Below are 18,154 nucleotides of genomic sequence, written 5' to 3' on the forward strand. Positions count from 1 at the left end.
TGCAAGATGCTAAGGAAGGGGGAGTGTCTGGGTCTTCTTTGGAGGCTTCTTCTGGCATCAGGGAGGAAGTTGGATTTGGTTTATTGTGTTTTTATTTTGTTTGTTTGTTTTATTTTGTTCGGGGGCCACACCTGGCTCTGCTCAGGGCTCACTTAAACACTCCTGCCTCTGTGCTCAATCACTCCTGACAGGGCTCAGAGGGGACCATATGGGGAGTGGAACTGAGGACCCAACCCATGTTAGCCTTCCCAGTTCCTATGATCTCTTGCTGGCTCCCCCGAGGAATTTTCTGTTCTGGAAACATCCAACTCTAGGTAAGGCAGGAAGGGCACCTCAGCCTCAGTGATGTCAAGGGGATGGAGCTGGCCTCGGAAGTGGCAAAATTAAGGACAACCCAATCTTCTGGGGGTACAGACATGTCACCAAAGACATACCGGACCCTACACAAGTGCATGCATCTGCAAGATGGGAGAAGGGACTGGAATGATAGCACAGCAGGGAGGGTATTTTCCTTGTACGTGGCCACCCCAGGTTCAATCCTAGGCATCCCCCAAGCCTGCCAGGAGTGACCCCTGAAAGATGCTGGGTGGCCCCAAACAAAAACTGTCAAAAAATGAGGAGACTGGAGGTCACTCATCGGACCGTGGGCATAATCACCTCGTCTTGATATTACGAAGTGGCTAAAATTCAAGGTTCAGAGGGTGTTGCAGTCTAGCCATCTTATGAATGAGCCCTTTTTCTCTTAGATGGATTAGCTCTCTGGAGTGGGAGCACAGTTGGATGGAGGAAGCTGTCTCCCTTCTTGCCCTCTGACCTGGGAGCACCTTCGATCTTCCCTAATCTCAGGGTTTCGGCTCCTTCACCTCCTGAGCACAGGCTTGGCTTCACTGAGGCCTTAACCTCGGTAATCTCCACTGCCCAGCCTGAATCCTACCTGACTGTCAAGAAAAACATGACAGGACGTAGCCAGGGTGCAGGACAGGGAGGAAGGCAGAGAGGGGCAGATATGCAGCTGTGGCGTGTCCCAAGGGCCACACGGGTTCAGTCAGATCCTGGCACAGGCTCCATTGACCAGGATGCCAAGGTGCCAGGGTGCCAGGGCCCAGGGTCCACATGGGGAGGAAGACGCACTGTGGGGTTGGCACCCAGGAGGAGGAGAGAGAAGTGAGCAAGGTCTTCTTCACTCAGAGAAGTGAGACTGGAGGAGAGTTGGACCCACACAGAGGGAAACAAGACTGTGTTATGGTGACAGAGTGTCACCATGCTGAGAGCCAGAGCTGAGTCTCACAGTTCTGAAGTCTCAGTGCTGGACAGAGGCAGTGATGGAGCTGATGTGGTCCTGAAGCCCCCCTGATGCCCACATTCTTTCCCTCAGTGCAAAGACCCCCACAGCCACAGGGTTCACCCTGCAAAAATCTGGGGAGGCCCCACCTTATCTGCCACCTACCCCCCACTCAACCCTTCTCCTCAAGATTTCTCCACTGCAGGGGCTGCTCTGTGGGGACTTGAGCAGGGCTCTGAGCTGTGTGCCCTCTCCCTGCCCTGAGAGGCTGGCACTGAAGCTTCCGGAGGAATGCCCCCCCCTTTTTTTTTCGTTTGTTTGGTTTTTGGGCCACACCCGGTGGTGCTCAGGCATTACTCCTGGCTGTCTGCTCAGAAATAGCTCCTGGCGGGCACGGGAGACCATATGGGACACAGGGATTCGAACCAACCACCTTTGGTCCTGGATCAGCTGCTTGCAAGGCAAACGCCGTTGTGCTATCTCTCCGGACCCTGCTCCCCATTTTCTTGATGGCTAATTTCTCCAGAGTATCTGGCTGGCATAGTTTGATTTTGCCTTTTGTCTTGTTTTTTTCCCCCTGCCAGGAGAGTGTCTGCATCAGGGCTGGGGCCTGTGTCAGTCCGGGAGGCCCTTGAGCCCCCTGAGCCCAGGCCCCCTTATAATAATGTCTGGCACCTGGTTGCACTCAACACACATTTCCTACATAAACAGGCGAACGCTCCAGCTCTGGAGGAGAAAACAACTCGACGCCACATTTCAGCAGTTGACAATGGATAAAACTGCTCCTTGAGTTGCTTTTGTAAATGGCAAATAACAACAACCACTACCAAGAAATAAGAAATCCAGGAGTTTGCCAGAGGACGTAGCAAAACATTTATTTTTAAAAGACTATAGAAATAGGGGCTGGAGCAATAGCACAGCAGGAAGGGTATTCGCTTTGTATGGGGACCGATCAGGGTTTGATCCCCGGCATCGCATAGGATCATCCACTGAACCTGCCAGGAGTGATTCGTGAGCACAGAGTCAGGAGTAACCCCTGAGCACTGCCAGGTGTGGCCCAAAACAAAACAAAACAAAACAAGACTATAAAAATAATTGCATTGTGTTTTTCATTTAAAATGGTCTTCAGAGCCAGAGAGGTAGCACAGTGGGTAGGGCACTTACCCTGCAAGCAGCTGACACAGGTTCAATCCCTGGCTTCCTATAGGGTTCCCAGGGCCTGCCAGGAGTGATTTCTGAGTGCAGAGCCAAGAGTGTGCCCCCCCCCCAAGCCAGATAAAATAAAATAAAATGGTGTTCAGATTAACCTATTCTAGTATTCATTTCAATAACATTCTGACTCCTTAGGAAAGAAAAAATGGATGAACGAATTTCACACTTACAGGAAAACAAAAGGATTAAAGCGCAGCCAAGACAATAAGGATGGAATTATTAAATCACATGGTGTGGGGTGTGTTGGGGAAAAGGACCCGAGAAAAGGGAGCAGGTGATGGAGTTCCGAAGGGCCCATGAGCCAAAGACCAGTGAGCAGAAACAGCGCCCAGAAATGGTCCCTGCACGGGAGGAATATTGAAATTAATGAAGCTCTCACGAAGCCAGGGTGACATGGTGAAGTGATCAATAAACCTAGCTGAGACAACTGATTGCCCACTTGGGAAATAAAATAAAATTAGTTCCTTGTCCCATTATCTCACACCGTCGACAATATTCACTTCCAGCCATTTCAGACTCTAAAGGGGAGAACAAAGATGTTTTAACTTGGGGGGGGGCGGGGAGGAAACAAAAGAGAAATAGCTTCAATGAGTGATTTGTTCCTTAAATAAGACAGAGAAGGTAAAAACCCAGAGCAGAAGAATGAGAAAATTCAACTCTATGAAATTCAAAACTTCTGACTCATCAAAAGGCTGTTTTTTTTTGTTTTTTTGTTTTCCAAATGCCAGAATAGTCACAGGGCAAGGTGATTAGGCAAGAGATAAATCAATTAATTAAAAGCCATCCTGATTGGAACTGAAGTGAAGCTATTTCTGTTTGCAGCTGGCATGATCTTACGCATATAACAACACGAAGAATTCAGCGAGTTTTGAGACACAAGATTATTAGACAAACGCCTATTTTGACATAAGTGATGTTTGAAAAAATAAAACAAAACAAAACAGCTCCATTTAGTAGGCCGGTTAAAAACAGGAATATATTTAACAAAAGACATGCAAGTCTCATACAATGAAGAGCACCACATATCCCAGAAAGTATGTAAAGACCTAACTAAAAGGTGCCCCATGTTCATGGACTGGGGAAGATCTCACCGACATTATCCTGACAAATTCTTAACTTTCTGCACAGACTTGGTGTGACTCCAACTGAATCCTGATCCTGACTAGTGGATCCTGTGAACACCATCAACATGGGTGCAGGCCTCCCAGAGAAGCCAACACAGTCTAGCATCTAGGACACCTTCAAAACTGGCTTTGAGGCGAAAACTTTTGTCAAAGCTTCAGCCGTTTTCAAAGTTTGCTGCAAAACTGTGACCTGTGCCAGGTAGTTTCGGTAGAAGAATCAATTTATGGGTCAGTAGGGGAGGAAGGCGCATCCACAGAGCATGTGTTTTTTGTCACCAAGAATGCAAGTGAGTTAAGAAGGCGATATATGGGGCCGGAGAGATAGTATGGAGGTAAGGCGTTGGCCTTTCATGCAGAAGGTCGATGGTTTGAATCCCGGCATCCCATAAGGTCCCCTGTGCCTGCCAGAGGGGATTTCTGAGCATAGAGCCAGGAATAACCCCTGAGCACTGCCAGGTGTGACCCAAAAACCAAAAACCAAAAAAAAAGAAGGCGATATATCCTAGGGCCGGAGTGATAGCACAGCAGTAAGGTATTACACCTCCCCCAACTTCCGCCTAGCTCACATGGATGGGATGGGAGGGGTCTCTGGTTGCTAATAAAGGGGGTTGCCTCAGGGGTAAGAGGAGATTCAGAGAGAATTTGGGGGAAATTCTAGAGGAGAGGCCTCAGGAGAGGTAGGCAGCATGGAGAGGTAGGCAGAGTCAGGATTCAATGCAGGGCAGCTTGGGAGGCTGCTTAAAAGGTCAGTTTAAAAGCCACGTGAGATACGCACATGGTTTGGTGGCTAGGGCTGATGTCTCCTGAACCTGACTGCCTGTGGATCATTTCCTCGCCACTACCCTGAGATCTGCTGGCTGGAAAGGAATGCAGGCGCCCAGAAAGACTGAGAAAGGCCTCACCCTCCATCCATCACCATCCAGCTCAATCTAGGACACTTATTAATTTAATTGATACTTCATAAGGTGCTTGTCTTGCACACACTGACCTGGAATGAACCTGGGTTCGATCCCTGGCATCCCATATGGTCCCCTGAGCCTGCCAGGAGTGACTTCTGAGCGCAGAGCCATGAGTAACTTCTGGTGTGGTCCCCTCAAAAAAACTCATATAAAGAAGGCAATATATCCTATTGTTAGGGTCCAAAATTAAGCTTCCCCCACTGCGTGAAACTCAAGAACCAATCTTGATAATGTAATCACAAAAGGGGAGGTTTATTTTCCAGCTAACACACACACACACACACACACACACACACACACACACACACACACACACACACACACACACAGTTAGTTAGAGTCTTAACATTCACTTTACATTTCAAGCAGCCACCTGGTATCTATTCTGAGCACACTTTGTAGTTTTTTACTGGGACCTATGTCGTGATCTTAACCTTCTATTGTTGAATTATTTTTGCCACCTCTGGGCATAGATAGTGGATACATCCTCCCCTCAGTGTTTTGAGATGAGGTTGGTACAACTCTATCACTGCGTCTAGAAGAATGAAGTCAGGCTGGAGAAATGACTTGGTCACATGTAAACTAACAATCCACAGGTTGTGATCCCATCCCTTAGGCTGACGGGCCAGTCAGGAAAGGACAATCATGGTGTCCATGGCATTTTACCTTGTGGTCTCTCTGCCTCAGCCCCAAGCCAGACTGCTTCTCTTTATTATCCAGAACAAAATCCACCAATGTAGGGCAGGGCAAAGTGAACCAGGTGGGAAGAGTGGAAGTTGGGGGAACACCTTTGTTTGGGTTGGCAACTGGGTATCATTTTACAGCAGGGGTCTCAAACTCTCGGCCTGCGGGCCTTTTGAGGCCCTCTGTACAACATTTTGTGGCCCTGCCCTAGAGGAATCTTTTTTTGTTTTGTTTTGTTTTAGTTGTTTGGGTCACACCCCCAATGTTCAAGGCTTACTACTGACTTTGCACTCAAGGATCACCCCGACTTTGCCTCCTGCTGCCCCCAGGTAAATTGAATTTGAGAACCCTGTCTTACAGTCACAGCCTAAAGAGTTGACTCAGGTTAGAACAATAGTACAGCTGGGAGGGCATTTGCCTTGCATGTGGCCATCCTAGGTTCTATCCCAGGCATCCCATATAGTTCCCAGAGCCCTGCAATGAGTAATTACTGAGTGCAGAGCCAGGAGTGAACCCCTGAGCACCACTGGGTGTGGCCTAAAAAAACAAACATAATTAACTCAGCTTGAGTCGAAGACCCAAATACAATAGCTAAAACCACAAAATTCCCCATGTAAGCTTTGTTGGGGTCAGTGTGGCTGTCCGGGGGTTGGAAGATGATTTTTGAGGATGTGACACCTGAAGTATATAAAACCCACAAAAAGAAAAAAAGACTAATTGACCTGGATTATACTAGGGGCTTCTGTGCTTTAAAAAACTCCTCACACAAGAATGAAAAAGGGCACCTGAAGGTTCTGAGATCAAATTTGCCAGCCGAACATTTGAGGAGGTTCCAGAAGATTATCTCCTACAATCACAGACAGTGAAGACAAGCAAAATCAGTGGAAAACTGGGTCAGGGATTCTTACACAGAATCTTTTTGAAAAAGACACACCAAAGGCCACGGAGCTTAGGAGAAGTTGTTCCGTGCCATGCCAGGGTCTTCCGGGCAGCAGGGGAAACCATGAATGCAAAGATGGCGGGAGCCAGGTAGGTGTCACTGCTGCTTTAACTTCGAGAAAACAGCCTGGCAGTGCCTCAATAACTAGGCTGGCTAGTAGACTGCCTTGTGGCACCCCAAACGTGCCTTGTGGCACCCCATCTCAATCCCCAAGAGCTTCAAATGTGACCTTCCATGGTCCCCAAGACATGAGGGTTGAGATTTTGATTTGGGGATAACAGTCCACATCACCCTGGGGCTCTGTGTAATTATGGGGTGCAGGCAGGAGGGGTTGACAAGGGATTCCTGTCTAACAGGGCAGGAGAAAGAGAGGGCCAGAAGGATGGGACAGTTGGGTGGGCACTGTCCCCACCAGCTCCATGACACTAGCTTCTAGGGCTGGGACATTCATAAGTCTCTTCACCATGTATCCTCATCCCACAACAGAGAAAACTCTTCTATAGGCCTAGAGAGAGAGAGAGAGAGAGAGAGAGAGAGAGATGGATACAGAGATAGAGAAAGAAAGATGAAGGCAGAGATAGAGATATAGAGACAGAGGGAGAGGGAGAGAGATAGGGAGACAGAAAGATAGACAGAAAGAGACATAAAGATGGAGGCAGAGTTAGAGACAGAAGGAGAGAGGCAGCGACAGAAAGAGACAGAGAGATGGAGAGATAGAAGAATAGAGAGACAGGGGCATAGAGACAGTGGTAAAAAGACAGATAGGAGAGATAGAGGCAGAGATATGTAGAGAGACAGAGACACAGAGAGAAAGAGAATAAGTAGAGAGAGACTGAGAGATGGAGAGACAGAGATGAGGGATGGAGAGATAGACAGAGACAGGACAGAAACAGCTGCTCTGGAAGCATTGGGCGAAGTTGGGGCTAGAGTGTACACCCCACTTTTACATTAGGAAGGCAACAAGGGCAGCAGAGCTGAGCACAGATTCACAGACAGGGTATTGGGGATCGTGGATGCACCCTGTGCTGGTCCTTCAGTCCCACCACTGCAGGGGCAGGGAGGGGTCACTCAAGGTTCTAAGGAGCAGGACGGAGTCCAAAAATCACCCAGATATCAACTCCATAGGTGGAGGGAGCCGTGATGTGGGGGGGGAGGGGGAGGCTCCTCTCTGCTGTCATGGAGGCAGGAAAGAATGATGGATTGTCGGGGGGTCCTTGGAAAGGAAGGAGAGAAAAGCTCATTTTCAGACTCCGCTTCCCAGAGGGGCCTCTCCCCCCCCCCCACCGCAGCTGGCCAGCACCCAGACCTTCCCAGGAGCCTCCATCTCCCGCTGGGGTGGGAGTTTCTGGGGACACAGTCCCTGCCCCTTCCCAGGACGGGCAGAAAATTAATTCTGCCACCGACGTAGAAACGGTCGCCTATAAAGCTAATGAGATATTACCACAGGCTGGATAAACAATTAGCAGTATTAGCCGAGAAGATAAACCCGGACCTGTTGTCATCGGCGAGAACGGCGACTAATTAAATAGAAAATTACAGCACCGGAGTGTGGGAGGATACAAAAGCGGTGGCAGGCAGGGAGAGAGAACAGAGGCGACACTGCAGATGAGAGACAGACGACCGCGTCGTTAAAGACGAGAGGTGGGAGTGGGATTAGAACCCCCGTTTCAAAAACAAAAAGCAAAACAAAAACAAAACCCAAAAAGCAAAATAAAGGACCGAAGCACAGCTGGGAGTGCATTCTCCTGTTTGCAGCCAACCAGGGTTCGATTTCCAGCATCCCATATGGTTCTCTGAGCTTGCCAGGAGAAATTTCTCAGCACAGAGCCAGGAGTGAACTGGTGTGGTCCCAAAACCCAAAACCAAACCAAACAATAAAATCATCAATTTCTCTCCACCCACCCCTCACCCCCCCACCCCGCCATGTCCCATCGTCATGTCTTAGCTTGAGTTTCCATAGTGGCTGAGAGACACAGAGACAGAGAGACAGAGACAGAGAAGCAGACACAGACAGAGAAAAGAGACAAAAGAGAAAGAGGGAGGGAGGAAGAGAGACAGACAGAGACAGAGGAAAGAGACAGAGGAGAAAGGGAGGGAGGGAGTGAGGGAAAGAGAGATAGAGAGGGGCTGGAGAGATAGCATGGAGGTAAGGCGTTTGCCTTCCATGCAGAAGGACGGTGGTTCGAATCCCGGCATCCCATATGGTCCCCTGTGCCTGCCAGGGGTGATTTCTGAGCCTAGAGCCAGGAGGAACTCCTGAGCGCTGCCAGGTGTGACTCCAAAACAAACAAACAAACAAAAAACAAAAAAAGAAGAAAAAGAAAGAAGAGAGAGAGAGGCTGAGTCCATGCCTTGGAGGAGGCCAGCCCTGATTCCTAGACTATCTATTCCCATCCCTTGTCCTCCTGGTTTCCAAGGACTCAGCCTCAGTGCTCTGGAAAAGAACTTATCACCTTCCTGTCTCTTCCTCCCTCCCTCTGTCCTTCTCGACTCTCAACTCTGACCTACACTTGAGCCTTTCCAGGTTATGGTCCTGTCATCTTCCACCCAGCCTGGAGTCAGGGCAGAGTGAGGGCTGCAGAGTGTCCATCCATCTTTCCGTCCATCTGTCCATCCATCAAGTGGGCCCAGCTGGGTCCCTCTAGGAGGAGCAGCACAGGGAGAGAAGGAGCTTTGCTGATTTCCAAGTGAGAACAGCATCTCTGGGAGCTCCGGCCAGGCCCCCGCCAGCTTTGCTGCCCCAAGACCCCCATCCCGAGGGACCCCAGAACACCCCTCCCCTGGGAGAGGAATTGGCCTCGTTTTCTGAAGACTTCAGAGTAGGGCTTTGCTTGGGATGCAGGACCTGCTCACACAGGGCTGGGGGGCGCCCACAGTTTGGATGGGGCAGGGAGAACAGGGGCCTTGAAGAAGGTGTCAGACCACATGGGGGGTGGGGGCTGTGTGTTCAAAACAGTGGCAGGAGCGGTGGTGCATGTGGTAAAGTGTCTGCCTTACTCACACTAGCTTAGGCGTCCCATATGGCCCCCCAAGCTAGGAGAGATTTCTGAGCACATAGCCAGGAGTAGCCTGAATGTCATGGGGTATGGCCCCAAAAACCAAAAATTAAACAAAAAGCCTACCCCCCCAAGGCCCCCAAACAGTGGCAGGAACACAAGGACCCTGCAGGGCAGGTTTGCCTTGATGGCTCAGCATTCATAGGGTGCTGTGGAGGAGCAGGAGTCTCTGGTCTCTGCAGGACCATGTGCCCACCATGCTGGGTCCCGGAGACCCTGCTGGATCCTCCCTCATGGGGTGAGCAGGAAGATCCCGAGTGCTCAGTGCCCTTGGCAAAGTGGGGGTATAGGAGGAGGGGGGAGGACAATGAGGAGGAGGTGGATCAGGAGGAGGAGGAGGAAGAGGAGTCTCTATCGACAGCAAAACTCTTAGCTTGACTCTTTCTTACATTACTGTCTAGTTGACTATGAAGAAAAATTTTATTTCCTCGAGTAGAAGCACCAGGGTCCTGAGATTCTCTTTCACTCTCTCTCATTCTTGTTTTGCACACACTAAGCCAACACCATCATTATCACAATATGCAGCATTACCTTGAACAATAACACCAGCTCTACCACCAACACCAGGACCAGCCGCATCACCAACACTATCAACGACAACCTGACAACAGGAGCACATCATCATCATCGCCATCACCAACACTAAAGAACCACCACAACTCCCATGCTTGCATCACCCTACCACCAAGACAACCACTAGTAGCACCAACAATACAACCACTGCACCACCCTACCACCACCAGTAACAACACCAACAGCAATAACAACCACCACCACCACTACCCATCCCACCTAGTACCACTCTACCAAATACTACCACCACCATCACTAACACCACCAGTTCTGTTAAGGACAGTTGGACCTGAACACACCCCTGAACATGCCCCTTGTCACACTAGGCATAAAAAGAGGAACTTGGACAGTTGTGGGGGCAGAATAGTGACCAGAACAGCACTTGCTGGTCCGAAGGGGGCCAGAGATAAAGCATTTATGAGATGCTGCCTGCTTTGTACTTATCCACCACCTCTCTCTCTCTCTCTCTCTCTCTCTCTCTCTCTCTCCCTTCTCTCTCCCTCCCTCTCTCTCCCTCTCATTCTCTCTCTCTCTCTCTCCCTTCTCTCTCCCTCCCTCTCTGTCCCTCTCATTCTCTCTCTCTCTCTCTCTCTCTCTCTCTCTCTCTCTCTCTCTCTCTCTCACACACACACACACACACACACAAAAGACTATGGGCCTTCCCTAGCCACCTCTGGTCAGTGAATTTCCATCTCCCTCTCTTTCCAAAAGTCCCTGGGCTGCAGAGGCAGTCCTCAGACTCTAGGAGGGAATAGAAAGAATATCATTAAAAGGGAATAAAAAGGATTTCTATCCCTTTCTCTATGGCCTCTATCCCTCTCCTTCTCTCTCTTTCAGTCCCAGGCAGGTGGTCACTACAAATAGCTGTAATACAACCATGGCCACAATTCATCCCAGCACCACCATATCAAAAACACCACCACCACCATGACAACACAACCACCACCATCACGCATGCCAGCACCACACTACCACAAACACCACCGTGAATACTGCCACTAATACCACCAATTCCACTAATAACAACACAACCATAGCCACCACCCATCCTACTACCCTACCCTGACTGCTACCACCACCACCACCACCATTAACAGCAGCACCACTGCCAATCCCATGCCTGGTCCTGAGGAGTCCTGCCATAGGGGCTCCTAATCTGTCTCAACCAGCCCCCCTTAATCTGTGAGCTCCTGCTCTGAGACTAGCACCATGTTGACCCAAAAAGTTGCTTCCAGAAGACTGGTGACCCAGCTCCTGACCATGGCACCCTTTGCAGCTACTGTTTTCTTCCAGGATTCTGCCTGCATGCCTGCTGTGAGTTCAAGCCAGGGTGTCTCCACAGCCGAGCCTGGGTTGAGGCTGGTCTTGAAGACCCCCATGAGTGTGCCGGCTGCAGCAGCTCCACCAAGGTCCAGCTGCTTGTGCAAAGCCATGGGTGAGCCTTCCCCACTCCAAGGTGTCACACATGGTGCAAATACAGCCAGTGTTGCAGAGCTAGGTGGCTCTGCATGGCTCTCTGGCCAGGAGGGTTGGGGCTTGGGTCCCTGCTGGGTGGGGAACAGATGCTGGTAGGACTCAGATGACTTCCTGGGCACCTGGAGTTGGCACCCATTGCCCATGCCCTACTCTTCTCCACAGGCTCAGTGTTCAAGACATGCCCAGTTGCAGGCAGGGGAGGGCTCACCCACCCACTGTCCCTAGTGTCACCCACCCAAAAGGGCAGTGATTCCCCTGAGCTGATGAATTCCATTTTTGCAGGTGAAAGGAATGACGCAAACAAGTGCCCAGAGGGGCCTGAATGCCGAGGTCCCCTCCCGCCATGAACCCAGAGAAGACTTTTATGTCGATTCTGTAACTGTCGGTAATTAAATCACTGAAACACACTCGTTACCTTCCAAGTGGCGTGTTAATAATTTTACCGGAAAACATTTTATAAGTTAATTTCTGAACAGTCCTAGGTGTACAGAGATTTAATTAAATCTATATTTACATTAGCTTTTTTGTGTGCTTTTTTTGCTTCCGGTGATTTTTTTTTTTATGAGAAGGCAAGGAGTGTGTAGACAAGGTTGTACCTGCAGTCAGGGGCTCCCCGCTTTTCAGGAGGGGTGTGGGAGGGAAGCTGGGTCATGAGTCTGTGAGTGGAGGACATGAGTGGCCCTGTGAGGGGGAAGCAGGTAGGATGGGCTCCTGTCCTACCTAACAACGAGACCATCAGAAACTTACTGTCTTGCTTTTGTTTTTGTTTATTTTTTTGTTGGTTTGTGGGCCACAGCCAGAGGCGCTCAGGGGTTCCTCCTGGCTCTGTGCTCAGGAATCACTCCTGATAGGCTTGGGGGTCCCTATGTGATGCTGAATATCAAACTTGGGTTAGCCGTGTACAAAGCAAATGCTCTACCCACGGTGTACTCTCTCAGGCCCCCACACCATCCTTTCTTAGACCCCCTGGTCCCCCATCCTTCACCCCATGGCTAGCTGAGGCCCATCCTGGGAGGAAGAGCTGACGGATTGATAGATGCTGTTCCACATGGTTTATGAGAAGGCAAAGCAAGCCCAGAGTCTGTGCTCAGAAAAGCCCCAAGTGTATTGTTCTGGAATGTTCTGCTCATTAGAAGGAGCACTCTGGGCTCTGGAGCAAGAGTCTGTGAAGTGGGGCTGGTGTCAGGGACCGTCATTTTCAGCACTTGGGCACAGGACCGAGCCACAACACATGTTGAAAAGCATGTCCCGGGCTTCTCCTCTTCATCTTCCTCTTCCTTCTTCTCCCCTTCCTCCCCTCCTCCTCTTCTTCCTCCTCCTCTTCCACATCCTCTTCCATCTCCTCCTCCTCCTCTTCTGTCTCCTCTTCCTCCTCCTCTTCTCTTCCTCTTCCTCCTCCTCTCCTCCTCCACCTCCACTGGAAGCCATTTCCAAACTTTAGCCTCCCCCTCCTAGTTTTAATCTCTTATCTCCCAGTTCCATTTCTCTCCTAGTTTCAATTTTTTCTCTTCTTATTCAGATGCCAACAAGATGGGACCCCGCTCCCTTCCTCAGAGCAACACCCGTGACCATTAGCTCGTTGACCTGGCAACTCCTCTTCATATGCTCCAGAAAGAGACAGATACTGGCTTCCAATTAACCACCTCACCCAGCAGCGTCCCCTTCGTTGTCACCCTAGAAGCTGTCAGGTGAAGGTTAACAATTTGCCTCTGCCTCTGAGCATGTTCCCTGGGCAGGTAATTCGGGTGTCCCTGGTGTCGCGTGTCCATCCAAGCTGCAGGCAGACGGGGGTGGGGGATTGGAAACGCCGCTGTGAGGACGACAGGAAGAGGGTGAGAGGTCGGGTCGGATGCTCAGCTCGTCACAGACACTTTATCTGGGACTAATTGGTGATCAGAGTGAGAGGCCAGGCAGGCAGGGAGTGTGCAGGGGGTCTGGAACAAGAGTCTGAGAGGGAGCATGGAGAGTGCCTGGGAATATCTTCGTTCCAATTCTGCCTACTTGAGGCATTTTCCTTTCATTCTGTGTCTGACAGTGGCAGGGGAAGGTGGGGGGGGGCACTGTCAGCTCAAACTCACCACGCAGTTCTCCATGAAACTCTGAGGCTCCATTTCAGATATGGAATCATTTCTGGGCTGAGTTAATTTTTAATAAGCTTCTTGCATCAAGTCTAATCATGCCACAAAGGGTCGTTTTTATATTTTATGAGCTGGCATCAATCCCTCCCCCACCTGCTGGGCTTTCAGGTGAAGGGGGTGCAAAGCCCCCCGTGGGTGCTGTACCTCCTCTGTAGCTATCCAGGGCTTGGGAGCACTTCTGGAAGGTTCCATAAGGCCTTAAATCATGGGAGCTATTTTAAAGAAATGAAGCCAATTAACTTGTCCGTTTCTGACCAAGACATCATTTCTCCATGTGGGGTCAGAGCCTGCAAAGTACCTGGGGACACAATTATTGTTTAGCACTCAGGAACTTCCACACAGGACCCAGGACACTGTGAGGGCGGATTTCCACAGCATCTGCCCACATGGCCCGGGAGGCCAGAATGGGTTCGGGGGAGGCACCAGATATCCAGAGCCTCTCGTTTCTCCCCTCTGAGAACATTGCTTCTTCTCCCCCTTGCGAGGTCACTGAGCAAGCTTCCTCTGTGTGCTGGGCCATGTCTCCCTCCTCATTCCAGTTTCTGCTTCTTTTCGTTTCCTCCTTTCTGAGGAGGAAACCCAGAAACCTCCGAGGACCTGCTTCGAGAGGAACATTTTCTTCCTTCGACTCTCTGAGCACTTAGAGGTGTGGTGATGGATGAGGGTCAGACAGACGGGCGCCTCTTTACGGAATCTGCATTTTCTCAGGAAATGTCCCAGAGAACAGAAAGAAGGAAATGTGGGTGTGGGAATGTCAGCTGCTGCAGGCCAAGAAGAAGTCAGGGAGAGGGTTCTCAGGCCTGGGCAGGCACCCTCCCTCTGCTCTCGGAATCTCTCCCCTTTCTTCCTTGCTCCTGGATGCTTCTGCACACACAGCTTTGAGGCCAGGAGCAGGGACGGGGGCAGATGGCCACACTGGCAGGGACGTGGAGCTTGGTGGTTTCTGCGGTCTCCCTGGAAGTTCTATGCTGCTAGGGCCTCTCCGCTCAGTGCTCTTTCTGCCAGCCCCCTTGGATGACGGGTGCTGGCAAGCAATGTTCATAGAGCTGACGGTGGGTCCCGACTGTGACTCCCCACCCCCTCACTGCCCCATATTCAGTGCTCCTCTCCCCCCCCAGGACCCCACAAGGACCATAGTGCTCCCCAGTCTGAGAGCTGATGCTCGGGGCTCACTGCCTAGTTTTGACTCAGGCCCCCGCTCTGCAGATGCTCCTGCCCAACTCCTGGGCACCACCCCCTTCTCGCACACAGAGTGAATATGGGGAGTGGGTGCCGCCCCCCTCCCCGCACACAGGGCGCCTTCATTTCATTGTGGCCACGGCAGTCATTAATTTTCCCACCTTGAAATTGGTTATTGAAATCTCGAATTTCAATTTTCTTTTAATCCTTTAATTCAGAGTCCAGCAATGACGCCAAGATGATTAAACCACTTTAAAGTCTTTTAATTTTGTTCAATTCGAAACAGACTTCCAGGGCTGTTCTGCAGTGAAGGGGTGGTAGTGGTGGTGGTGGTGGGGGGGCGGTGGAGGAATTTCATTTGCTTCTCAAAGGCCACAGGAATAGCCACTTTCACAAAAGCAGATGGCTCGGTTGTCTGGAGGTGGTGATGGTGATGGTGGTGGTGGTGATGATGATGGTGATGGTGATATGATGGGCCAAGGTGATTGACATTAACACTACCAGCAGGCACTCAAGTGGCCTTTTAGCTCCACTCATCAACCCCTTCCAGTTCTGACCAAAAGGGAAGAGGAAGCAGACAGGTAGTCCCCAGGGCTCTGGCAAGTAAATGTTTCAGAATTTTCTCCATTTTTTTCCTCCTCAAATTCACTGTGCCTCCCAGGAAGGGGAGCCCATCTGGGACTTTCTAGCCACTTCTGGGCAGTTAGGTCCAGTGTGTAGAGCTGCATGGGCGAGGGCAGTGTCAGGCCCACAGTTGCAGCCCGTGTGGCCAGAAAGTCCCAGACTTGCCCCTGGTCATGCAGCGAAGTCTGACAACAGGACCCAGAGCTGGGGCTTCACAGTCTGATCCTGCTCAGACCTGAGTAACTGCACCCCGAAATGGTACAGGGCCACAACAACCTTGTCCTCAAAACCACCCAGGGCTGGGTTCTCCAGGGGGTGTGTGTTTCTTTAAGGTCAAGACTACTTTGGTGGATTCTGAAGAGGCTGCTGGGTAGCTCAGTCTATTCTTCTATGGTGAAGTTTCCTGGAAGCTTTCAGGGTAGAACATGGGTGAGTGGAGCAGTGGTCAGGGCTTCACAGCCTCCCCTGAGCTGCTGTGAGGTGCTCAGAGAGGGGGGAAGAGAAAGATCCTCTGTGGTTCTGATCCATATGATCGGATCCTTTCCATGAAAATGTAGCAGCAGGCAACAGGCCATTCTAGCCAAGTAACAAATAGCCCTTTCTGTCCTTAATTCTAACATGGTCTCAGTATAAACGTGAGATCTTTATAGGCTTCTTGGTGAATTTTAGAAGACTTTTGTCTGAGAGCCAGACACGACCACCCTCTGGCTTGCTTCAATTCTTTGGGGGCTTTGCCTTTGGCATCCCTTAAAGGGTTTGTAAGATGACACCCAGTATCAACCCCAAACAAAGGTGTCCCCATCTTCCTCTTTCCTGTAAATGTCTCTTTGGGATGAAAAGCCCACCTGGATTACTCGACCTTCCCCCTCCTGGTATTGGAAATTAGATTGAACAAAAAAGGAGGAGTTCTGTCTTGTTGGCTGAGGGAAAAAAAAAAAAAGGCCACGAGAAAAAAGGCCACGGACACCATGTTTATCCTTTCCTGACTGGCTTGGTTGATTATTTCTTTGCTTCTACCTTGCTTCTTCAGACCTGGCTGTGTGGGGTTTAGAAACATGGTGCCTGAGGTGATCTCACAACTCATGGATTTTTATTTTACAGGGTTTGTTCAGCTGCTCCTGAGAAGCTGCTGGGTACTAGGGTCTTAGGGAGCCCAGAGATGAACAAGGACCTGTCGTACACCTCCTGAGAAGTTGGGAAAACAGGAACAAATATTCACCTCTCCTTTTTTCTCCTTGAAATACACCCACAAGCACTCGGAAGATGAGTCCAGGGCCTGAAGCTGGGCTGACTGCAGCCGTTGAAGTGGGGAAAGGGCCAGTGCATCAGGCAGATGAGGGCGGGCGGGTGCTGCATTAGCTCCAGGCCACTGGCTCATGCGCTGCTGAGTCAGTGGCGACTGTGGAGTGACTCTGTGTTGGAGTTGGCCCATGGTTGAATTTGGTGAAGACCCACACCTGCCTGCTGTCCCAGAGGCTATTGTACTTCAGTTTGATGGGCTGTGAGAGGTCACACCAGGCTCTTCCTTGGAGCCAGTCCAAGGCTAAGAAGTACGGAGTCCCAGAGTCCAGTCTAAGCTACTCAGGCCTGCTAAAGCACCATCTGGGAGCACTGTATTTGGAGCACTTTCACAGAGCATTGTTTTACGAGCATCTCTAGGGAGCACTACTTGAGGAGCACACAGAGCAACTGGGAAATAACCCTCAAGGTCATGACAGAGGTGGAGGCACTCAGAGAACCTCAGGGCTCTGAGCCTGTCACTGGACAGCTGTGTAGCCTCTTACGGGGTGGCACAGGCCGCTGGATGCACCTCTGGTTGTGTCCTCCTCTGGTCACACTCTATCCCCGCACCTTATCTCTGCATCAGGCTCTCCTGGGCTTGACCCCATGTTTTCTTGTGGGCTTGGGACTTCCCTTAACCTTCCCTACAGAGTCTTCTTTTCCACATCGAACTTGGCTTTCAGAGCACATGGAAGGTCTATGCTTAGTCTCACTGAACAGGCTGAGTGGACACAGGCTCCTTGGGGGTCAGGAAATGCCTTTGCCCTCTCTCTAGCACCTGAGCAAGGCTGGTCTGTCCCATGACCTTCCCCTCTCAAGGGCTGCTCTGATTTCTTCTTCCCAAATCTGACAGGACAAAACGACTGTGTCTAGGGTTAAAATTCCTTGCCTCGTAGCATGGAGATAACGGTCTTCCGGAAGTTGCTTCTAGGATCTGAGACCTAAATCCACCCAATGCAGCAATTTGGGGGGCTTTCACGTGAAGTCAGACCCTCTCCCCCATCAGACAGTCACAATGCACCGGTGACCTCCCAGCCCAGAACTCAGAGTCTGTTGGCATCGAAGGGGTTCCGGAAACTACTTGAGAGAGGTAAGGGAGGTGGAGACAATAGAGGGGACATTTGAGGGACATTTGAGACCACCCTATCAGGAGCCTGGAGGATGGATGAAAGAGACAGGGAGGGAGTGGACAGTGCTCCAGCCCATGTGGCTACGAGCCCAGGGCCCCCGGCTCAAGGGCATCACGGGGTCGGAGTGACCGGCGCCCAGTTGGTTTTGGCTAAAGGCCATTTTGGCACCCTGCTGGCATCTGTCACATCTCTGGAACAATGTCACACACTCAGAAAGGTGAGGAGAGATGAAGGAAAAGGCCCCTTCACGGTGCAAAGGCTTTGCGGCCACATTGGCCTGGCCAACAAAGAAGAGTCAGTGGGACAGGCTGGGACTTTGGGGCTCTGTGGGAGTCAGCTGACCCTGAAGGGTGGGTCTGATTGAGGAGCCCACTCCTCAGGGAGGGACCATTTGCCATCGGCCAGGACACGGTGTGGCAATATGTTTGCGTGATCTCCACTGGAACAAAATGGGTCAGTGTTGTCTGGAATCGTGAGCGAGAGTTTAATCAACAAA

Source organism: Suncus etruscus, chromosome 6, assembly GCF_024139225.1.
Source record: "Suncus etruscus isolate mSunEtr1 chromosome 6, mSunEtr1.pri.cur, whole genome shotgun sequence".
NCBI classification, from domain to species: domain Eukaryota; kingdom Metazoa; phylum Chordata; class Mammalia; order Eulipotyphla; family Soricidae; genus Suncus; species Suncus etruscus.